At 38.1% G+C, this 21,569-nt stretch overlaps 1 protein-coding gene across 4 annotated transcripts in view; it reads left to right on the plus strand.

Annotated features, from left to right (window-relative positions):
* Elovl7 (ELOVL fatty acid elongase 7) overlaps nt 1-21,569 on the plus strand; it is an 86,134-nt gene that overhangs the window by 16,508 nt on the left and 48,057 nt on the right. Inside the window, exon 1 of one of the 4 annotated variants that reach the window (XM_015497280.2) lies at nt 1-35. The exons of 1 other annotated variant lie outside the window; for it this stretch is intronic. The gene's annotated coding sequence lies outside the window, so the exon portion shown is untranslated. Of the gene's footprint in view, nt 36-8,253; nt 8,273-21,569 lie in introns of those variants that run through there. 2 more of the 4 variants (XM_048800013.1, XM_048800011.1) reach the window with 2 other exon arrangements.

The raw sequence follows: 21,569 nt of genomic DNA on the forward strand, positions 1-21,569 counted from the left end.
AGCCGCCGCCCGCCGTCGCCCTCGCTCCCGGCACGGTGAGTGCTGGGCTGTGGGAGCAGAGGGCTGGGGCTAAACTTTTCTGGGGCGCGAAGAATAGCTTCGGGAGAAGGAAGGAGCCGTGGGGAAAGATGCTGGGAGCAGCCGATGGAGGAATTTAGGCACAGCGCACGGGGAGTGGGAGCCGGGTTCGGGGCGCTCGGGGCGCCCGGCCAGGCCCTCTTTGGGCTTGGGGAGGCTCTTCCGAAGTTCTTTCCTTACAGCCTGCGCTTGCGGAGGCCGAAGGACCTTGGCCAGAGCGCGGCGCCGCGGCGCTCACCTGAGCCTTTCTGGGTAGTCCCCTGTCGTCCAGCATCCCAAAGGGAAGGTCGCGGTCAGGGAGTGCGCGGCGGAGCGGAGCTGGGACGGTGGGTCCCACGCTGCTAAGCCCTGCTGTGCCGGGAGGGAGGGACCGAGGTGCTCGAGGGTGGGACTAGGAGAGACGAGGATCTTCTCGACCTTGGCGGCCGAGGTCACTTTTCCGGTTTTGGGATCTGGCCTCATCAGCCATCCCCCCAAAAATCCCCGCGCCCATTTCTTTCTGCTTCCTTCCCCTCTTGGGCGCTTTTGTGTTCTCGCGGCCGGAATGAACTCTGGGCGCTGCTCTTGGAAAGGGGCGCTGTTTCTTTGGCTCCCGGAGCAGCATCCTGTCCCAGTGGCTGCTGCTGGCCAGGGAGGGAGGATGAGTGCAGAGCTGTGGAACAGGTCGTTCGGGAGATGGAAGAAGAAAGCCCGTCTTTTTATCATTGGAGGTGTCCTTGGTTGGGAAATGGGTCTTTCCCTCTCATTAACCAGTCAGCGCTGATTCAAACTTACCGGATGCGGAGAGAGCGCCTTTTGGACCTCCCTGGGGAATGCGAAACAGGAAAGATCGGGGTTCTGTCCCTATCTAGCTCCCTGTATGGTTGGGCAAACAGATCCCACACCAACTGGGGAATAGTTTTAGCGATCGGAGTTCCTCGCTACTGTTGTTTCCCTTCTGGGTGAGAATGCCCCTCGGAAAGCATTTTCACTTAACCCTGCGCTTTCAGGTTACCCTTATCACACCCCTCCCCTTTATTGCTTAATTGCTCTAAAGGAGTCATCCATACAGTGGGTGCTTCCGCCTTACCGCACACTTGCTTATTAATTCCCTTAATTTGTAGCTTCTGCTCCTACAGAAATTGTTCTCCCCAAGGTCACCGAGGACTAAATAAAATCCACCCCCACTCCATAGCAGACATTTATCAAGTGCTTGTGTGCCCTGCACTGATCTAAGTAGGAGCGTTAATGCTGTTATCTTCAACTGTCCTGTAAATTATATGATATTGTTCTCATTTTGTTAATGAGGAAATTGAGGGGCAAAGAGTCTACACCTATAACAGCAGTAGTGACTCCAGCTTTTTTTCCTTCTTGTATGCCTTTGCATTGGCTTAGGCCCACTCACTCTAGTTCTCTCTCTCTCTCTCTCTCTCTCTCTCTCTCTCTCTCTCTCTCTTGCTCTCTCTCTCTCTCCTGAGACTTGAATCCAGGGCCTGGAGCTTAGTACTAAGTGTGCACTATTCCACAGAACTACATTCCTAGCCCCCTTTTCTTAAAATATACATTTCATGAAACTTCACTTTCTGTCACTTCTACTTATTCACAGGATTCAAGTGCTTCTGGTGTGTCTTCTTCCGTTTTAGTGCAGTAACTCTTGGTGTGTATTTGGACTTGCCCTGCTTCTCCCCAGAGCTTCTCTAGAGGATGATTTATGTCAGCCCCACCATTATCCTAGTCACCTAGGTGCAAAACTGAGCAGTCCTGTCTCATGTCACCTCCTCCTAATCATGAAATTACATTTATTCAGCTTTATATGGTCACTTCTAGCTTTCAGCAGTCTCAACCTCCATCCCCATTCCATCCTTTCCTCACCAGATTCCCTCTTACCCATCCCGAATACTCCTTTATCACTTACTATATACCAGTTTCTACTATGGTCATCTTCTTTGGTAGGTGTTCCCTTTTCACAAGAAGATCATAAACAACTAAGGACATTACATCTTCGGATCTTACACCTTGTAGTTACTTGATAAATATTTGTAGAATCTGATACAATATGAATTCAGGTTGCATAGTTGGAGATAATGATGGTAGAAATTAAGCCTGGTTTTATAGGATGATAAAGAGCTAGCATTGGTAGACATGGGGGGAGATTTCAGACAGTGTAAAGGAAGGGGAAAGACACCTATGTGACCAGCATTGCTACAGCTGGCACCCAATTATCCTAACTAAATATTATAATTAGAGGTGCCATGAAGTAGGACCAAATAGCATGGAACCAGGAAGCTTTTCTTAAAAAAACAAAATATAAAACTAAATATGAAACCTCAGTATTTTTTTTAATAAAATACTTTTTATTGAAGAATATAGCACAAGCATAAAAGTGCATAAAACACAAATGAGCAAGTTAACTTGATAGCAGTAAAATGCCCTTTTGTGGAAGAAGATATTATAGTTGGGTGAAGCTGCAGTCAGGTCAAATCTTTTCACAAAGCTTGTGTTAGATGATGTAGGGCTGAACTAAGCTCAAGAAGCATTGCCAAGAAAGAATTGGCTATTTGAGGGGAAGTTTGAGGTGGGGAGTAAAAAGACTACACAGTGGTGCAAAAATGGTGAGACTGGGGAGACAAGAAGAGACTTCCAACCTGCTGAGCATAATTCTGCCACCAGGAATAACATGCCTTTTTGCTTTTGTCTGTCTCTCTTTTTCCTATCAATGTTTTTGTACATTATATTCCATATACAATTTTAGTATTCTGTGTTTTCATGTGACACATAGACAACATTTTTCATCTTCATCTTACATAATTTTTGACTCTTATTATTGCATTATATTCCAGTAATTATAATTTTCTTTACTTAACCAATACTCCATTGTTGGACAGGTAGATTAGCAAGAAATTATAAACAACCTAAATTATGGTAATTCTTATCTTTGAAGATATATCATTTTGTTAATTGGGGGTTGCTTCTTTAAAGTAGTGTTCCAGAAGTGGACTTGCTTTGTCAACAAGTGTGGCATATTTTATGGTTCTTAATATACATTGTCAGATTTTTGAAAGTAATTACAAAAAGTAGGTTGGATACATTGTACCTACCTTTCCTCTCTAGGAAATAATTCAGTTCAATATGAATAGTACTTTTTTTGTGTGTTGGTTTCCTAGGGCTGCTGTAACAAAGAACCACAAAAATGGGTGGCTTGAAACAACAGAAATTTATTGTCTTACAGTTCTGGAGGCTCTAAGGCTAAATTCAGAATGTCCTCATTGTTGATTCCTTCCAGGAGCTCTGTGGGAGAATCTGTTCCATGCCTTTCTCAAGCTTCTGGTACAACAGCAGTCCTTGGTGTGTAGAGGCCATTAATCCCTGCCTCTGTCTTCACATGGCTCTGTGCTTTCATGTAGCCATCTTCTTGTAATTACAATGATTATAGTGGATTCAGGGTTCACCCAATTCCAGTCTGACCTCATCTTTAACTAATTGCATCCGCGAAGACTCTATTTCCAATTAATACTGTCACATTCTGAGGACTTCATCATAATTTTTGGGGGGGGACATAATTCAAGCTGTAATATGATAGCTTGTGGAACGCAGTGGAATGTGCATTAAAGCAAGTCCCTATCCTTAATAATTTCTGGTTAAGTTGAGAATGTAGAACTTTTCCTGACTTAATTGTTTATTCTCCGTGATTTGCCTCTTGGGCAAACATCAGTTTTAGGCTAGGGAAGGCTGATAATTGACCAAATAATTTTAGAACCATTGTAAATGTGATAGAATATAAAACTGAGAAATTACTTGGAATTTTAATAATGCAAATCATATAGTATGTAAAAACATGCAATAAAAATACATTTTTAGAGAGAAATATATGTTTCTGTGATTCATTCATTTTAAAAAATATATTTATTTTGGCTGTAGTTGGATACAATACCTTCATTTTATTTATTTATTTTTATGTGGTTCTGAGGATCGAACCCAGCACCCTGCACACTGAGCCGCAACCCCAGCCATGTGATTTATTCATTTTTGACCATTCAAAAGTTGTGGAAAAGTTGAAAACTCATGTAAATTGGGCAGTTTATAAGACTGGTCTTTTTAAAAAAAAACACAAAATTTTCCATTACTCTCTTTAACAGATTTAGATATATTTAAAGCATATATTTTTACGTTGGCAAGTAAATTATCATTTCTGTAAATGATAGAAGTAGGCATAGCATCTTACATTCTGGAGAAGTAGCCACTCAGGCTATAAACACTCAGTAGCACAGTTTCTGATCATTTGTAATACAAGACAAAATTTAAGAGTTTCAGAAGTTGCACACTCAAATATTTGAGCGTCAGCTTTGTGTCAAATACAGAGGCTGGCAGGTTTGTGAATTAGAGGGAGGCAAACAATTACAGGATAGAGTAATAGACTGTATTGTGGTATACACAGACAGGGCACTGGGGAGGCAGAACAGAGGCAGGCAGAACAGGTAGCTTCCCTGAGCTTCAAGGAGGAAGACTAGGGAGTTGGGTAGCTGAGAAATGAGGTGAGGAACAGGAAATAAATCCAGGCAGAGAATACAGGCATGATCAGAGAATCAGAAATATCTCACTGTGACTACGGAAGAGGGTGTGAGATGGAGTTGCCTAGGCATGCAAGGCCAGGTGTACTGAGAACCTTGTTTGACCTACTAAAGATTTTGGATTTTATCTTTAAGTCTGTGGGGGAAGCATTGGAGACTTATAAAGGAAGGGACCATTTAAGATGTGTATTTTTACACATCTGGTGTTTGCCGCTTTATCTTTGTGAAACCTCTTTCAGTACAGGCTCTATCTCATTTCTCTATCTGATCTGGAAAGGACAGCAACCTTCATTGTTCATTTAGATATCTTGTTTAAGCATGTGAATTTTGGAATAGAAAATAAACTGTCCTTTATGTGTATAGGATGCTTAAGTCTACATTTAAATTTTAAATCTCTTATTGACTATTAGAAGGTGGAAATTTTTGGCATTTTTTAAGGCACCAGTAACAGTTGCAGTGAAGCCCTTTACCTGCATTCTCTCATGAACAGTCTGAAGTCAGCAAGGTTGGCACCACAGTCCTCCTCACCCATCTGGGGACAGAAAGGAGGAAAAATTAGGAAGGGTGCTTGGGCTACACTGGGAGAAGCACACAGCTAGAACTTTAGTCCAGGTCTAATTATGAGGTTTGAGCTCTTCTGACTCTGGATATTAACTCTGTGGGTTGATATAAGAGTGCACATAGGAGGTGCTAGAGCTGTAATCTTGTATGATAGTTTTGTAAGGAAATAAGAGCAATCATAAAAATAAACCTGACTTAGACTTTTTAGGATCAGTGGTAGTAATGTAAAATCTAGAAAATCTGTCTAATAATCTTTAACCTAAACATAGTCCCTGGTTCTACTTCCTTTCTGTTACAAGTTTCTGTGGTTTATTCTAAGAGCATTTATGATTTGTTTGTTTGTTAGAGTTAAATGACATAATAAGCACAGAACAAAAATAAAGGGTGCCTGCTACTTAAGGGTGACTTATTTTAAGTCTGTCCAGGAGCTTTTCAGCCCCATGTCTTACCTGTCTTTATGGTGCCTTCTTTAGGCAGACTGTTGCTGGGCCCAGTGGACCAAAAAGATTAATATCTAGGAAAAAACCTAAAAAACAAGTGTTGACCTCACATTTTAATCCCTCTGCTGCTTAACAATTAAATAAAGGCACATGAGGATACCTTCATCTTTCATCTTCTAACAGGTGTGAGTTTAACTTGAAAGAAGGAAAGTAGAAATGACTTTCTTAGGAATTCAAAGGCCAAGTACTGATTATTCAGAGTGGGTTCCTGAGCAAATGTGGAATGGAATTTTTAAAATCAAGTTGTGAGAACCCCTATTTCTTGTTCCAAGAAAAAAAATGAAATATAACATTAAATGTTTAATAAAATATTTAACAATAAATGTAGTACATGTGGCCGGGCATGGTGGTGCATGCCTACATACGAAAGTTTGAAGCCAGCCAAAGCAACTTAGCAAAGCCCTAAGCATAAAGGGCTGGGATATGGCTCAGTAGTAAAGAGCCTCTGGGTTCAATCTCTAATACCCCCCGCCAAAGTAGTACAAGTTTAATTGCTAGTTCTATAGGTAAAAAAAATAGTTCAATGTTGGCAATTTGCATGTGGTTTGTCCTAATCATAACACAGTCCTATAACCAACTGAGCTGATGATACTATACTATTCATTTTCTCATAAAGCAGAGAGGGTGGTACCCAGGCATTATTAACACTGGCTTCTAGTAGCCTTCACTCTGCCCCAGCTAGGTGATTATTGCAAACCTGTTGGTGCCAGTTGTGCTTGTTATTGTGATAATTTAGATAAGTTGTATAAAGTTATGAAACTTAAGTACAAGAGGAAAGAGTATTATTGTTTCTGTGAAAGGCAAGTTGAATTTTTTGAAAAGTTGCCATAAACGTGAGTCACAAAAAAGTAGTTGAGAAAACTGTATAAGATCAGAAAGAATATTATAAAAACTTGAAAGATAATATCCTGAACTTGCCTTACAAGTTTGATTTTTGTTTTGTTTTTGATATTATGTTTGGGTCCACTTAGAAAATTAATACTGGAAATCATAAAAAATAAAGTATTGGTGTGATTTATACCAGAAAAATATTGGCAACAAGCTCTTCCTTGAACATACTTAGAACTACTTTGGAAAACTGGGGAATTAATGCATATTTGTATATTTTAAGGTAAAAATATGTTTATGGCATGTAAATATTTTTTTTTTTATTTTTCACTATGAACTTTTTTTTTTGTAGACAACCAACAGAACCAGTCTGCTATTAGTCTGACTGTAGTTGTTTATGGTTTAATACAGTAAGTAGCCAGAACCTTTGCTTCTGGAGTCAGTCTGTGTACCTACAGCAATAAAGACAAAGCTAAACTTTGCCACTGAGGATGTAATTCTGTAATTCACCTAAGTAAATATAGTTTTTCTTTGTTTAGCACACCATGATCATGGTCCACAATAAACTCTTACTTCTTATTTTAAATTGGGTTTTTGGAATCTATATAACATTTAAATTCATTTTAATAATATAAGCCAATATGTAGAACTTGTAGCTGGTTCCTACCTGCCTTAAATAGCTTACATAAAAATTGGAAGCAAAATATGTACTATAGCATTAGCCAGAGTCTATTAAACTTGATAAATTTCGTAGTGCTGTTAAGCTGACAAGTTGAATTGGGCAGGGTAGCACTAATTCAACTTTTTAATAATAATTATGAAAGCATAGTCATTCTTTTATAAAGCATTAATAAGTTAATGAACGAAGATTAAATTTACGAGAAAATAAGTACATTTGATTATAATACTATATACTCAGCACTGGCAATATAACAGACATTATGCTAAATTCTACATGTGCCTTATCTCTTTTAGTCTTCACAAAAGCCCTCTAAGAAGGAGGATAGTATTCCCTTTTTATAAACAAGGAAATCTGGGGTTCAGTCCTACTAGGGCATGTCTCAGAATTATCCCATTCAAGAGGCTAAGAAGTAATAAGAAGTAAAGCCTTTGCTAGGACATGAGCATATATACAATTTTTAAAAGAAATCCTGAAGTGTTTTGAGCTGCAAAGGACCTTAGAGGTCATTTAGGCCAACTTCTTTTACAAGTGAGGACATGGCGGCTCAAAAAGGTCAAGTCATCTGGCCAAGGCCACAGGTCTTGTTGGCACCCTGGGTCCCAGGTGGATCTGAGGTGCTTTTCTAACATGGGATCTTTTTCTCCTTGTTAACCTTAATTCTGAATACAACTTTATACCTATGAATTTACACTAAATTATTCCATGGTATCCTTGTCTACAAGCAGCAGCATTTACTACTCCTATAGACTTTACTGTAGAATATGGGCAGGCAAAGATTCTGCTTCCCTGGTAGGAAAGGAAGCTAAGGCAATGCAGTGTGTGATGTGTCTCCCCTCCTGAGGCTCACATGTTATCAGACTTAATCCTGAACCAAGACTGAAAGGGTTATAGAGGGAAAAAAACGTGTTATTTTATCAAAAAGGATTAAGCTGTCCAGCCCAAGCCATGGGCTTTCTCCTCATCTAACACTCCTCTTTTATTTTTCTCATGTTTGTCCTTAGTTCCGAGTTCATCCCCTTTTGATGACTGCCCAAGTATCTCATGGAGTATCATTTGTGAGATTGGGTAGGGGTAAGGTCAGTAGATAATTAATGATCCTTGATTTGCTGTTCACTTCCTAAAAACATTTGTCAACCCCAACCTTTGGTCTTTAGCATTTCATCAGTGGACAGATCAAGGGTGGGTTGCTAGCTATCTCCTTCACAACAGGCAAGTGAGTGTCACTACTCCATCCTTATAGCAACCCTGTACGATGTGTGCTCTCAACTCAGTTTTAGAGACCAAAATCTGAGGCTCCAAGGAATTTAAATTATTTTTTTTTACATTGTCATCTGAGTGGCAGTGGGCAGACCAGTCAGACAGGTATTCTGACTATAATACATCCTAGTATTTATTACATGTGGCCTTAAAGTCTATTTTCTCATCTTTAGAAAAAAAAAAATGTTGGAAGGTTTATGTGCTTATGAAGTAGAAGACTATAAAATTTGTATATGATCATCTGTAATTTACATTCCATTTTTTTTCCAAAAAGACTTGAATGCTCACAATAAATAATATTAAGATCCAATCATAAAAGGGCGGAGGGGAACCTAAGTCATGCAGTTGTGATAGATGGAGCACCACATTTTAACTGTTAGCTGGGAGCTCATATTGAAAAGTTCCCCACAGCTCTAATGGTTTGGTTTTTGCTTGATTCTTTTCCCTTGATATCTAGTAAAAGAAATTTATCAATATGCTTTTATAAAAGGGATCTTGAATTGCTTTTTGAATAACATTTTCAATAACAGTTTTGTCAAGGTACAAAGATATTCTTCAAATGAATATTAATGTTGTTTTGTTTAGTTTTTGATGCTGGAGATCAAACCTAGGACCTCATGAATGCTGGGCAAGTGCTACATCACTGAGCCCCAGCACAAAATTGTTTTTTGACCACTGACTTAAGATGATAATGAAGGTAAATTTTGGAAAGAATTACAACAAAATCTCTAACACTATGTTAATAAGGTCTAGGTTCTCCTAATGATGCATAAGAACAACTCTAGCACTATATAGAGCAGAGTCTCTTTAACATAAAGTTGGTTTGTAGATGGACTTGAGAAGATCCATAAATTCTCTAAACATCAAATTTGTCTATTCATGTAATCTCTGAGATGGTATCCCATGGTACTATAGTCTCAAGGTTTAAATGCCATTGACTTAAGAAAGGCATGAAATAATATATGTAAACTGATTAATAAAATTGAACTTACTATGAACACATAAAATAATAAGCTTTAATGTTAATGTTGAAATTGGGCAGATAATGATGACATGAACCAACCGTGTAGACTTTATCCATGTTAAAGGGCACAATTAGCACAAACAACTTGAAAAAAGTGTCTCCTGTAGTATGCATGGTAGCTTTGTTTTCTGTTGTTCAGTTTTCTAAGGAAGAAAGGTTTCTGTTTTTTAAGTGTTAAATCAGTATTTACTGGCTATTGTTCAAAACACTGTAGATATAAAAATCCAAAAATCATCTCTATATTTCATGCCCACAACCAAATTAGCAGCCATCATGTCAGCTATGTCTGCAAAATATTTCCTGAATTCATCTACTTCAATAAGCTCCTAATCCCACTGACTTCCTATAATCAATTATCTACCAAGCAACCAAGTTGATTTTTAAAAACATAAGTCAGATCATGTGACTATTGTGCTTAAAAGCCTCTGATAAGAGTTTCAGTTTTGCAAGCAAAGAGTTCCAGAGATGATGGATGGTAGTGATGGTCACACAAAAATATGATTATATTTCTACCACTGAATTGTACCCTTAAAAATGATTGATAATTGTAAACTCAAAGTTATGTGTCTGTTAGTATAATTTTAAAATTTGAAAACTAGTGATTCTCAAAAAAAAAAGCTTTTTGTACTAGAATAAAACCTAGACTACACAGCTGAGGTCAGAAGACACTGCATGCCCATCTCTCAGAACCATCCTGTCACTCTTCTTATGCTCTTTTTTCTGTTCCTCTGATGCACTGTTTGTTCGGGAGACTTGGCCTTTGCTGTTGTCTACCTGAAGACCACAAGCCCTCCCATCTTCTTCAGTGTCCTCCTCCTTTCTGACCAGCCTCTGCTATGTTAGTCCTCTTCCTTGGTTGCCCCTTCACATCTCTTTCATGTTACATTTTCTTCATAATTTTTTCCACTAGGTCTCTTATTTGTGTGTGTATCTTTGCTTACCTGTGTGTTTTCCTATAAAAATATAAACCCCACAATAACAGGGATTTTGCTATATCCCTAGGGTCAAGAAGGGTGCTTGGCACATAGTAGGCTTCAAATATTTGTTGAATAAGCAGAGACATGGTCCCTTCCCCTAAGGACTTTACAGTTCCTGATACCCAGTGCCTGTAGCCTTGAGCTGTGCTTGTGAGCAAGGACTTTAAAACCCTCTTGGCTGGCCCTCACAAAGAACAGGCAACTAGTTTTGCTCAAAATAAAGTGATGTAGTGAGGAGGAGGAAAGAATGATGTTCAGGGCAAAGAATCAACACACATTTATTGTTTCCTCCCATGTAAGGATGGAGAGAAACTTTTCCTTTCTTCTCTCTCCCTACCTATCCATAAGAAATACAAGAGAAAACTAATCTATAGCTATATATCAGTAGCTGGGCATGAACCCTTCCTAAATCATGCATCAGATGAATATAGTGTAAGATATCATGTATCACATTCCCAGAAACGCCTGATTCCTCTGGACCATCTGCTCTTAGAGAACCCATTATGAGCACTCAGTAGTATGAGTCAATAGAGCTGCCTTGCCAAAGTGAGACTAGAATCTTACCAGCCTTTCCATCACTCCAGAATCATCTTCCCCAGCCTGCCTTTCTCCAGTGACAGTTGAAACTCACCCTTTATATCCTGCTGCTACCCCACAGATAGTTTTTGTGGACATCTGGGCTTTTGTGTTCATGTTTTCATTAATATTTTTCATAGTTCATAGAAATAGAAGAATTTATAGATAGAGGTTTACTATGCTTGACATGAAAAAAAAATCATACTTCCAGGTACTGATTATTTTCTGGGTATAATAGATGATAATTTTTAAAATATAGAAAATATAACAAAAAAATTCTAAAAATTTATGAGAGAGCATGTTGCCCACAATCCTATCAACTAGAATTAATAGTTCCATACATATTGGAAAATTGCTATGTAGTGTTGTGTAGGCATTTTTGAAAAGGCTGTTGAATTTTTTCTTTCTTTCTTTCTTTCTTCCTTCCTTCCTTCCTTTCTTTCTTTCTTTCTTTCTTTCTCTCTTTCTCTCTTTCTCTCTTTCTCTCTTTCTGTGCTGGGGATTGAACCCAAGGCCTCATGCATGCAAGGCAAGACTCTACTGACTAAGCTGTATCCCCAGTCTCACTATGGGTACCCTGACTAGTCTCAAACTCATGGGTGCTCAAGTGATCCTCCCCACCTTAGCTCCCCCTCCCTGATGCATCTGGGATTATTGGCATTGTCACCACGCTCACTGGCCCCTCAAGTTTTTCTTAAGAATTAAAATTGAGAAATAATTTAGATGAAGTTTAAGAACCATCTCCTAGTATGTTTTGGGTTTTTTTTTTTCCCTAGAAAAACAAAACAAAACAAAAATCCTTTATAACAAAGTATTTTCAACATGGAAATTTTATGTTTTTTTTTTTAAACATTTTAAAATGTTGGAAATGTCTAAGCATTTGGGAAATTACAATGGTATAATGAACTGGATGTAACTACCATCCAGATCATGGCTAATCTTGCTTTATCTGTAATTATTTCAGTATAGCTCTAAAAGATAAGGACTTAAAAAAATACAATGTCATCCTCACACCCAAGAAGTTAAAATAATCCCCAAATTTCGTCAATATTCAATCAACATGAACATTTAAAGAATAAACATTGTTCAGATTATGAATAAAAGGGCAATAGTGTAAAATTATTGGCTAATGAGATGATATGAAGTCTACTTTAAAAATTTATAGGATGAATAATCACAGAGAAAAGAGAAACAGTAGAAGAAATTTACTTAGATAAATTTACGTAGATAAATATGAATGTGTTATTAGGTAATGTATCAGTTTATATTTTATTAACTTTGGTATTTCTTTATTCTCAATGTTTATATTTAAAATGCAGCATCAACCTACTTCTGCATTACTTTTTAAAAATCTTTTATATTTTGGGGATTGGTACAGGGAAGAAGTGTGAACTGGGTACATAAAAGTCAGTAGTTTATGACGTTCTCTTAAGGTCCCATACTATGATATATTTAATATCATTTTTTTCTATAGCTACAAATACCTCTCCTGAAATAGAGTGAAAATGAAATAATATTAGGCATATGTTTTCTTAAATTAATAAAGCAGAGCTAGTCTATTTGTTCTTAGGGTTTCAACAATATAATTTTTTTGATCTTAAAGGTAGTGTTAAATTTTAAAGGAAAAATGCAAAATCCTCAAAGTCTCTGAATAATTTATTCCTATTACAATTCATATAGGGTATACCAAGGAGAATTCAGGGAACAACAAGAAACTTTACTCAGCTAGAAGACCTGTTTATCAGGAATCTGAAGGGCACAGGTAAGGGGTAAAAGGAGTCAAGTTAATGTAGCCTATGATCAGGAATTACAGTTTGGTTCAAGACTCCATTACAGAAGGCTGGATAGTTCTGAAAAGAGCAAGAACTTGGTCAGAGATGCTTTGAGCTGGGTGATTCAGATTGCTAGCTTGTCACACTGTTAGTGGAAGGAAACTAGGGGTGTAAATGGGGGAAGTTGCCCCCTTGGTGCAGCACAGAGCCTAGAAAGGGGTGTGCCTGTGGATGGAATGGAATGGGATGGTGGAGGATGGATGTGATTGAAAGTCAGGAGCCAACGTTTGGAGCTGGGAACATGGGAGGATGGTGGGTTACAATAGGTCTCAAGGAAACTTGGTCAGAGGAGTGTTTCGGTTGAGATTCTAGACATCCCTTTGTTTCTACTCCTTGTGAATCATTGCAGCTCGAGTGATCAAATTACATGCTCATGTGTAGAATTTGAGACTTAACCACAGTGGCCACTTCTGGGCAATTCTTTTATGATGGAGCCTTTAAAGGTCTAGAAATTGTTGAGATATTTCAAACACCATATCGCTGAGACTTGCAATAGTGTATAAAGCAGAATAAATATTTCATAAATATTTCATATTTCTTGCTTGCCCATTTGCACTCCCCGCAATAACCCTGGGAGAAAATCCATAGCATATGAGTATCTTCTGTAAAATCAGCTAAAAGAGAATGTCTTTCTGTGTTTACCTAGAAAGACATTTGCAAATATTTGCCATGATCACTTTTAAAGGGCAATCATTATTTTAATCTTATGTTAACTGCAGTTTCTCTTTGTTGATGTTGAGCTTTTGTCTGAAGGGTTCATTGTTGGAGAGGCCTATACTGAGGAAGGTTAAACTAAACTACATCTTATGCAGATAAATTGTGGAGGGAAATGTGTGTTCCTAAGTTGTTGTTTCTGGCAAGATAAAAAGTGATGGGATTTGAGTGAAGTTGTCAGGATTTGCTGATAGATTTGATGTCAGGGTGAGAGAAGGAGGCTCTCTCCGATCCTCAAAAGAATTACATGTCTGAGCAAACTGGCCAGAATCCCCTATGTCCATTGCCATATTCAGATCCAACTCTTCCTTTTCACTTCCATGGAAAAAACGAAATAAAACTCTGCTTTCTTGAATAAAACTCTCACTCTTGGGCTTTGCTCCCTCTTAACCCTCTGTCATTCTCTGCTTCCTGCCCACATGTGTTGTGGACATCTCTCCATTCCCAGGCCTGCTAGTGCTTTGGGAGACTTCAAAATCCTTTAAGACACCACTTTGTGAGCAGCCTTAAATAAAGTTCCTTAAATAAAGTCTTGTATGATCTGACTTTCACAACCTATGTGGCACTGTACCCACCTGCTTTGGTGGCCTTTCTCTAGGCCTTATCACCTGAAAGTGTGCCAAGAATGTATAATGAGCCCTAATGTCCCATCTTTAAGCCACAGCCTCTGGCTTTAGCTTTTATACCCCGCCCCTCTCCACTTTCTCAGTGATCTTTGCTTTCCCTTGAACTTTTTATCTTTATTAGTCTCACTTCCATGCCTATCTGGCAAAGCTATGACTCCAAATTAATCCTACAGTCATCCTTTGCATGTATACCCGGAAGTGGAACTGTTTGTGGAAAACTGGGTAAAGAGGTGAATCGATTAATTCACGGTTTCTAGTCTTCATAAACTTTGACCAACATTATTTAATTAGCTCACTCAGTGACTCTCAACCTTGGCTGCACAATAGAATCCTCTAGACACTTAAAAAAAAAAAATCCTACTGCCCAGGCCAATTAGATCTGAAATTATGAGGATAGGACTCAATCTTCAGTATTTCTTCATGATCTTCACTGACTCTAATATGCAACCAGGATTGAGAACCACTATTTGAAAGTTGTCTTTGAGGAATTTTTATTTTCCGTTTCTTTCAGAAGCTATCTTTTCTTTCACTACTCTCTAAAAATCACCTATCTAACTCCAGTTTATAACCTCAGCAATTGATCTCACCTTCTTCTTGGCTAGAAAAATGGAAGCTTTTGTTGGTGAATCCCCTTTACTTTTTTTTGTCTCCAACTAATTATCTATGCATTTAATTTAGGCCCAGATTGTCCCAGACTTTGTGCTACGCATTAGGCATAGAATGGTGCACAGGACAAATACAGTCAATGCCCTCCTGGCTCTTGCAGTGAGCTCAATGCCCTCCTGGCTGCCCACAGCCAGGTCAATTAGGTAATTACACCACAGGTGAGTGCTGCTAAAGCTTTCAGGAAGGGCCACAGTTCAGACTTGGGGAAGAAATCCTACTCCCTTAACTAATCTATCACACCCTTTTTTCTCTTTTAACTTCTTGGAGGAGGAGGGGTCATCCCTGCCCCAGTGGAGAAAGAGGTCACCTTGCTTTCCATCCTCTCTCACATTCTCCTGACTTTCATAGGTTGTTCTTCCTTGTTTCTCTGTATTGGTTCTTTCCTTCACCATGAAAACAGTTGAAGTGTTGCCACCTTGACAATGATAAAGATCATTTTGAGCATCCTTCCTCAATTCTGGCCTTCATAACTAGGAGTCTTGCAATAGGCCTGTTAGGGCCTTCTGTTACTCATTTGCCTTTTTATTTTGACTTCTACCTCATCACTACCTTAGTTTTCCCTTCTGAAAGCCAGGGGCTTCCTGGATGGATTAGTTCAGTGGAGACCATTCATCCCTGTCACACTGGGCCTTCTGATGCATTTGTCTTCATTGCTTCAAAATTTTCCCACTTCTGTTATTGTGATTCCATACATATTCCATTTTTTTGTATCTTTTTGACTTTCTTTTTCATCTTTGTGAGATTCTTCCCTCAGCCCACCCCTTACATTGTAGGATTCTCCAAGATTCTGTCCTTAGACCTCTGTTTTTCTCATTCATCCATTATTGTGTTTTCATCACCATCTAGATGTGAAAGTTTCTAAAAGCTGTATCTTCAACCTTGCTGTTCCTCCAGTGTCTCTTGGGACATCTCCACCTGAATGTCCCATAGGTTTGTCACAACAGGATTTACTAATCACCTTCTCCTTAAACCTCTTTGTCTTCCTGTATTCCTTATCTCATCTGGTGGCACCGCCATGCACATAGTCACTCAGACCAAACCAGAAACTTCAGTTGCTCTGCTATTTTTACCTAATCAATCACCAAGCTCTTTGCATTGCCTCATAGAGGTTTCTCCACTTTGTGTCTACCACCACTACATGTCACCAAACTATTTGTACACTTGTTATAGCCTCAGTCTTTCCCATTAGAAAAGGGAAAGGCTTTTTAAATTGTATATGCATACAATAAAATTCTAGTTGATCTCCCTGCTCTTAGGCTCCCCACCCCCTGTCATATTCATCCTTCACATAGCTGATTTGCCTACAGTTAAGGCTTGCATAATAATGCCAACTTGGGAGTGTCAGTGTGGTAGGACTCTGGTGAACTGTCTGGTTGAGTTCCTTTACAAACTGAGCTTCTGCATAGCATTTCACCTTTGAAAAGCTTCACATTGCTTATGCAACATCTTTTCACACTGCTCATTTGTATCTCCAGTGACTTTGCCCCAAAGCACCCACTTCCTACCATTCACCAAGAAGTAGTTCATATCTCATTGATTCCACAAAGACTTCTTAATATTCACATCTTTATTAATTTTCTCAGTGCTATTTATTGAATACCTGTGTTGGCCCAGGCAGCAAACAACATTCCCAAAAGGCGTAAGATGTAAGCCCCACCTGAGATTATTAGAGTTGTGTTTCTCAATCTGTCTGTGATTAGTGGATTGTTTGCTCTGTCATGGATGAATAAGTGAGCCTTCCGCTCAGAAGAGAATGAACAGGTTGTCTGAATGGCTCAGCTGAAAGGGAAACCAAAAGTCTGTTAGAGGAGGGAAAAATCTTAGAAAGTAAGATATGATTACCAGGCAGGTGGACAAGGCTTTTTGGTCATGAGGAAAAATGAAGAATAGATAGAGAGGGAAAGTGGAGTCTGCTGGAACCACAAAGACAGATGACAGTGGGAACAGAGTGGAGGGGGACTGCAAAAAGGCAAGAGATGAGGCCACAGAGTCAGACAGGATTGAGGTCATTTACTTGGCTAATACTTTGAGAATGAGATGCATTTCAGATTCTTCCAAGGTACTGAGACTAGAAGATACCCAGGAATGGTTTTTGCCCTGAAAGAGCTAAAAAGGATGCTAACGGTAATCGAGGAGTTAGACTTTTTACTGTAGGCGGTTTTCCTTGGAAAGATGGCCCTGGTGGCATTGTGGAAAAATGGAAGACTGGAAAGTTAGTTGAGAGGTCATTACCGTATCAGGTGAGTGATGATAAGGGTCAGGAAGTAGTAATCAGTGGTTGGGAAAGGAAGTAAGGACAAAGGAAGAAAAAAGGCACTTTTAGGAGAAATTCTATTAAGGTGGCATAAACCATATGGTCTTGAGGGTCAGTGGAGCTTAGGGATTTGTGACTTGTGATAGGGTTAGTGGTTCAGTTAGTGGGGAGAGATCATAATAGAAGAGGAAGGGTTAGGAGATGTGAGAAGTCAGAGTCTGAAGATGTCACACCATTTAGGGGCCTCCTCTCTGAATTCCTGTAGTACTTGTGCTAATCTCTATCATACACTTACTTGTTCAATGGATTTATGTGCTTGTGAACTTCTCCTCTTCCTTCTTTTACTTCTCTGTGTGTGTGTGTGTGTGTGTATGCTATGTGTATGTGTACGTGCGTGTGTGCATCTATGTGTGTATTCCTAGGGATTGAACCCACGGGTGCTGTTACCACCGAACTACATCCTTATCCCTTTTTATTTTTTATTTTGATAAGGGTATAATTTGCCCAGCCTGGGCTCGAACTTGCAATCCCCCTGCCTCAGCCTCACAAGTAGCTGGTATTATAGGTGTGCACTACCATGCTTATGAGCTTCTTGAGAATGTGTGCCTGTTTTTCCACCCAAACACTTTTCACAGGCCTAGCATGTGCAATAGGCTCAACAAATTGTTCTTAAACTAAACAGAAAGATAGTGTGCTAGTTTTCTCTTGCACCACAAACTTAGTGAATTAAAACAACACAGACTTATTAACTATGCGTTAGAAGTCCAGGTTGGAATGGCTGGTTTCTCTACTATTTTAAAAGGCCAAAATCAAGGTATTGGCTGATTGGGCTTTTACTAAGAGGTTCTGGGAGGAAAACATTTCCAGACTCACTTAGGTCGTAAGCAGAATTAAGCTCCTGGTGGTTACATTGCTAGGGTTCTTGTTTTCCTTTCTGTCCTTAGTTCTTCGGGACTTTGAAAGTGGGCCCCTAGTATGATGCAGTGAATCCTCATGCTTTAAAACTATCTCCTTTTTCCAACCAAAGACAATTCTCTGCTTCTAAGGACTCGTGATTGCACGGTGTCCACCAGTATAATCTCTGTTTTAAGGTCTATAACCTTAAATACATCAATAGAGTCTATTTTGCTATGTAACAGTCACAGGCTCAAGGGATTTGGTCACGGACATATTTACAGTGGGCATTATTTTGTCTACCACAATAGTAATTATGTACCCAGTCATGCAGGGATTATGACCATGGTTCTTAAACACATGTACATTCTAGCGTCTCTCATTTGTGCAGGGAAATACAAAGAGATAAAGTTTACCTAGTGTCAGAAAGAAATGGGAGCAGAAAAATGTCACAAACCCTTCAGCTTCCCCTCTTTCTTATGATCATCAGTACAGTTAGCCATCCCCTTTGTGTATCTATCCCTCTAAACCATCCATTCAACTAGTCATTCATTCATTCATGAACATTTGAGTACCAATTTTAAGTCTATGCAAGATTGAGAAATGAGGAAGAAAATGTGCTGCAAGAATGAATAACATCTCATTTCTGTCAGCTTATTTTCAATGTATTGAGGTCTACATCAAATTTTCTTAAATCCATGCTGTCTGTTGATGAGTTTGGCTTGTGTTGGTGATTTTTTCTTCTCTGCTTAGGGAATAATCTTTTTGGTATACTGTAGCTTTAAGCTCTGACCCAAGTGCTCAGTAAAGATGTGTAATTTTGGTAATTACTGCCTGGCTCACTTCCTTCTGTGTGTATTTGGAGATCATTAATAAATAAATATTATTGTCTTAATTTTTAACGTTATTCAAATAAGTAAACAATTTATCAATTGCTTATTATTCTTTCCACAGCTATTCTGTGCACATACAAGAAAGTAGTTGTCTTGTATCTGGCATTAATTATATATATTTACAGAATATTCCATAGCAAAATAGATGCTTTGCTACTCTATTCCTGTTTATAACTCCATTCCTTTTTATAACTCCACTCCTTTTTATGGCATGTCATTCCATGGTATGAATATACCAGTGTATTTACAAGTCTCATATTGGTGGACATTTGGATAGTTTTTACTTCCTGTGCTATTAAAATACTGTCATAGTAAAAAGTATCTTGTGCACATACTTCACACAATTATAAATATACATATAGAATGTCTGTGCTGTAGTAGACACTGCCAAATCCTTCCCACAGAGCTTGTACCATCCACATTCCCACCAGCAGTTTGTGAGAGTGGCTTTCCCTCAACTCGGCCAACAAAGTATATCATCAAACTTGATGCAGTTGGCCAATATGATATGTTAAAATGGTATTTCAATTTAAATTTGCACTTATCATATTAATAAATAATATTGGGCATCCCTTTGTGTGCAATATTGTTTAGAGTCATTGGTATCTATTTTTCTATAAACTATTCATTATCTTTTGTCCCTTTTTCTATTGAGTTGGGTTTTTTCTTTTTGATTTGTTGTTAGTCTTTATATATTAGAAAAAGTAGTTTTGAGAATATTAAAGAAATATGGTTTTCTTTCAGTTTGACAATCTTTTTATTTTTAGTTTTTAATTGTATGTGGATTTAATACCTTTATTTTATTTATTTTTATGTGGTACTGAGATTGAGCCCAGTGCCTCCCTCATGCTAGGCAAGCACTCTACCACTGAGCCACAACCCCAGCCCTCAGTTTGGTAATCTTTTGACTTTCTTAAGTTCGTTTTTTCTCAGCACTGATGATCAAACCCAGGCCCTCACACATGTTAGGCAAATGCTCTACCACTGAACTACATCCCCAGTGCTTTACTTAAGCTTTTCATATACACATTTAATATTAGATGGTTATATTTAGTTAAATTTTACATTTATGCCTTCTGTGTTTTGTGTTATGGTTGGAAAGGCCTTCCTCATTCCAATATTATGAAAGAATTATCTAATGTTTCACCAACTATTTTAACTTTTTATTTTGAAGTAAATATAGATTCACAGGCAGTTACAATGTTAATACAGAGAAATCCTGTACCCTTCACTCAGTTTTCTCCAAACACCAGGTACTTTCATAATTTCGTTTTATACTTTTAAATTATTGATCCACCTGAAATTTACTTTGTATGAGATAATGGATTCCAACTTACTTTTTTTCAATTGGTTACTTATTGTCCTAACATTACTTATTAAATAATCCATATTTTCCTCAGCCATTTTAAGTGCACATGTATAAATCACATACTAAATTCCTATACATGCTGGTTAGTTTCTTAAATATTTAAAGTATCACAGTTGAGATAGAACATGCCATGTCATTGCTAATGTTTCTTTTTCCAAGAGACTCATGTGCAAATGGCCAATGTTAGCCTCATTTCAAAATCCTGTTATGATATGGTATAATTTGGCATATTTTTCTAGAATTGACTTTGTGGTATTACAGGTTGTGTTGGGATACAAGTGAATAAATGTTCCTTGCCCTCCAGAAGTTAGCTTAGTTTATTGATCCCATTTTATTAAGGTAAGCCTTTGGACTATGTACTGCTTAAGATTAATCATGCAATTAATTCTCATGAAGAATGTATATTATCCCCATTTGTAGTTAGAAAATTGAGACTCAGAAAAATGAAGGTTTCTCAGATCTTAGATCCTAGAGCAAGTTGGCAGAGTTCAGACTCGGGTTCTGGTCTTGTAACTTGTTTTTATCCCTTATCATTCCAGGACATGCCTCAGATCTGCCCAAGATGTCTTTTCACTCCATTGAACTGAGATAATAACTACCATAACTTTTGGTCTATTGCATAACTTCCCTGTTCCATCTCTACTTAGCAAACCTAAAGGATCACACTATTTTCATTTAATTTAATTTTAAAATAAGCCTTACTGTCTAGATTTGAGATTTACAACATAATGTCTATTTTAAGTTCTTATCAAAGAAAGGGCTAAGCAAAGACAAAAGTTGACTTCTACAGTGTTTTTCAGACGTCACTCTGAATAATGCAAAAGAAAAAATAAACTACTCATCTGCTTATTTAGTTATCTGAATTTAAGGGGTAGATTTACATCGTTCTTAAATTCTTTCCCAGCTGTTTGATTTTAGATATGATTTTTATCTTGTTAGTATTTTCCATAATTTTATTTTTCCCTATAGAAGTGAGGGAACAAAAGCATTTAAAGAATGACAAGTATTTTCATGTGGGTTAGAGGAAAAACATGCTAGAAATTCATTAATCTAATCAAAAATCATATTTGTTAGTGGAAGTCATGTAGGTTGATTATTGTATAATGTAACACTAGTCTTGGATTCAGTTCATCAGCTGAATTACATCAGCTTCCTGGCCTATCTTTACAGGCCACCACTTAAAATTCCATAGGTGCTTTGTATTTGAGTCTATCAATTCACATACTCATAGTTTCCTATTACTATAGTGTAATCTATGTGATGTTTTTCATGGGATGGGAATTTTAGGATT

The sequence above is a fragment of the Marmota marmota genome, unplaced genomic scaffold, assembly GCF_001458135.2.
Source record: "Marmota marmota marmota unplaced genomic scaffold, marMar, whole genome shotgun sequence".
Classification (NCBI taxonomy): Eukaryota; Metazoa; Chordata; class Mammalia; order Rodentia; family Sciuridae; genus Marmota; species Marmota marmota.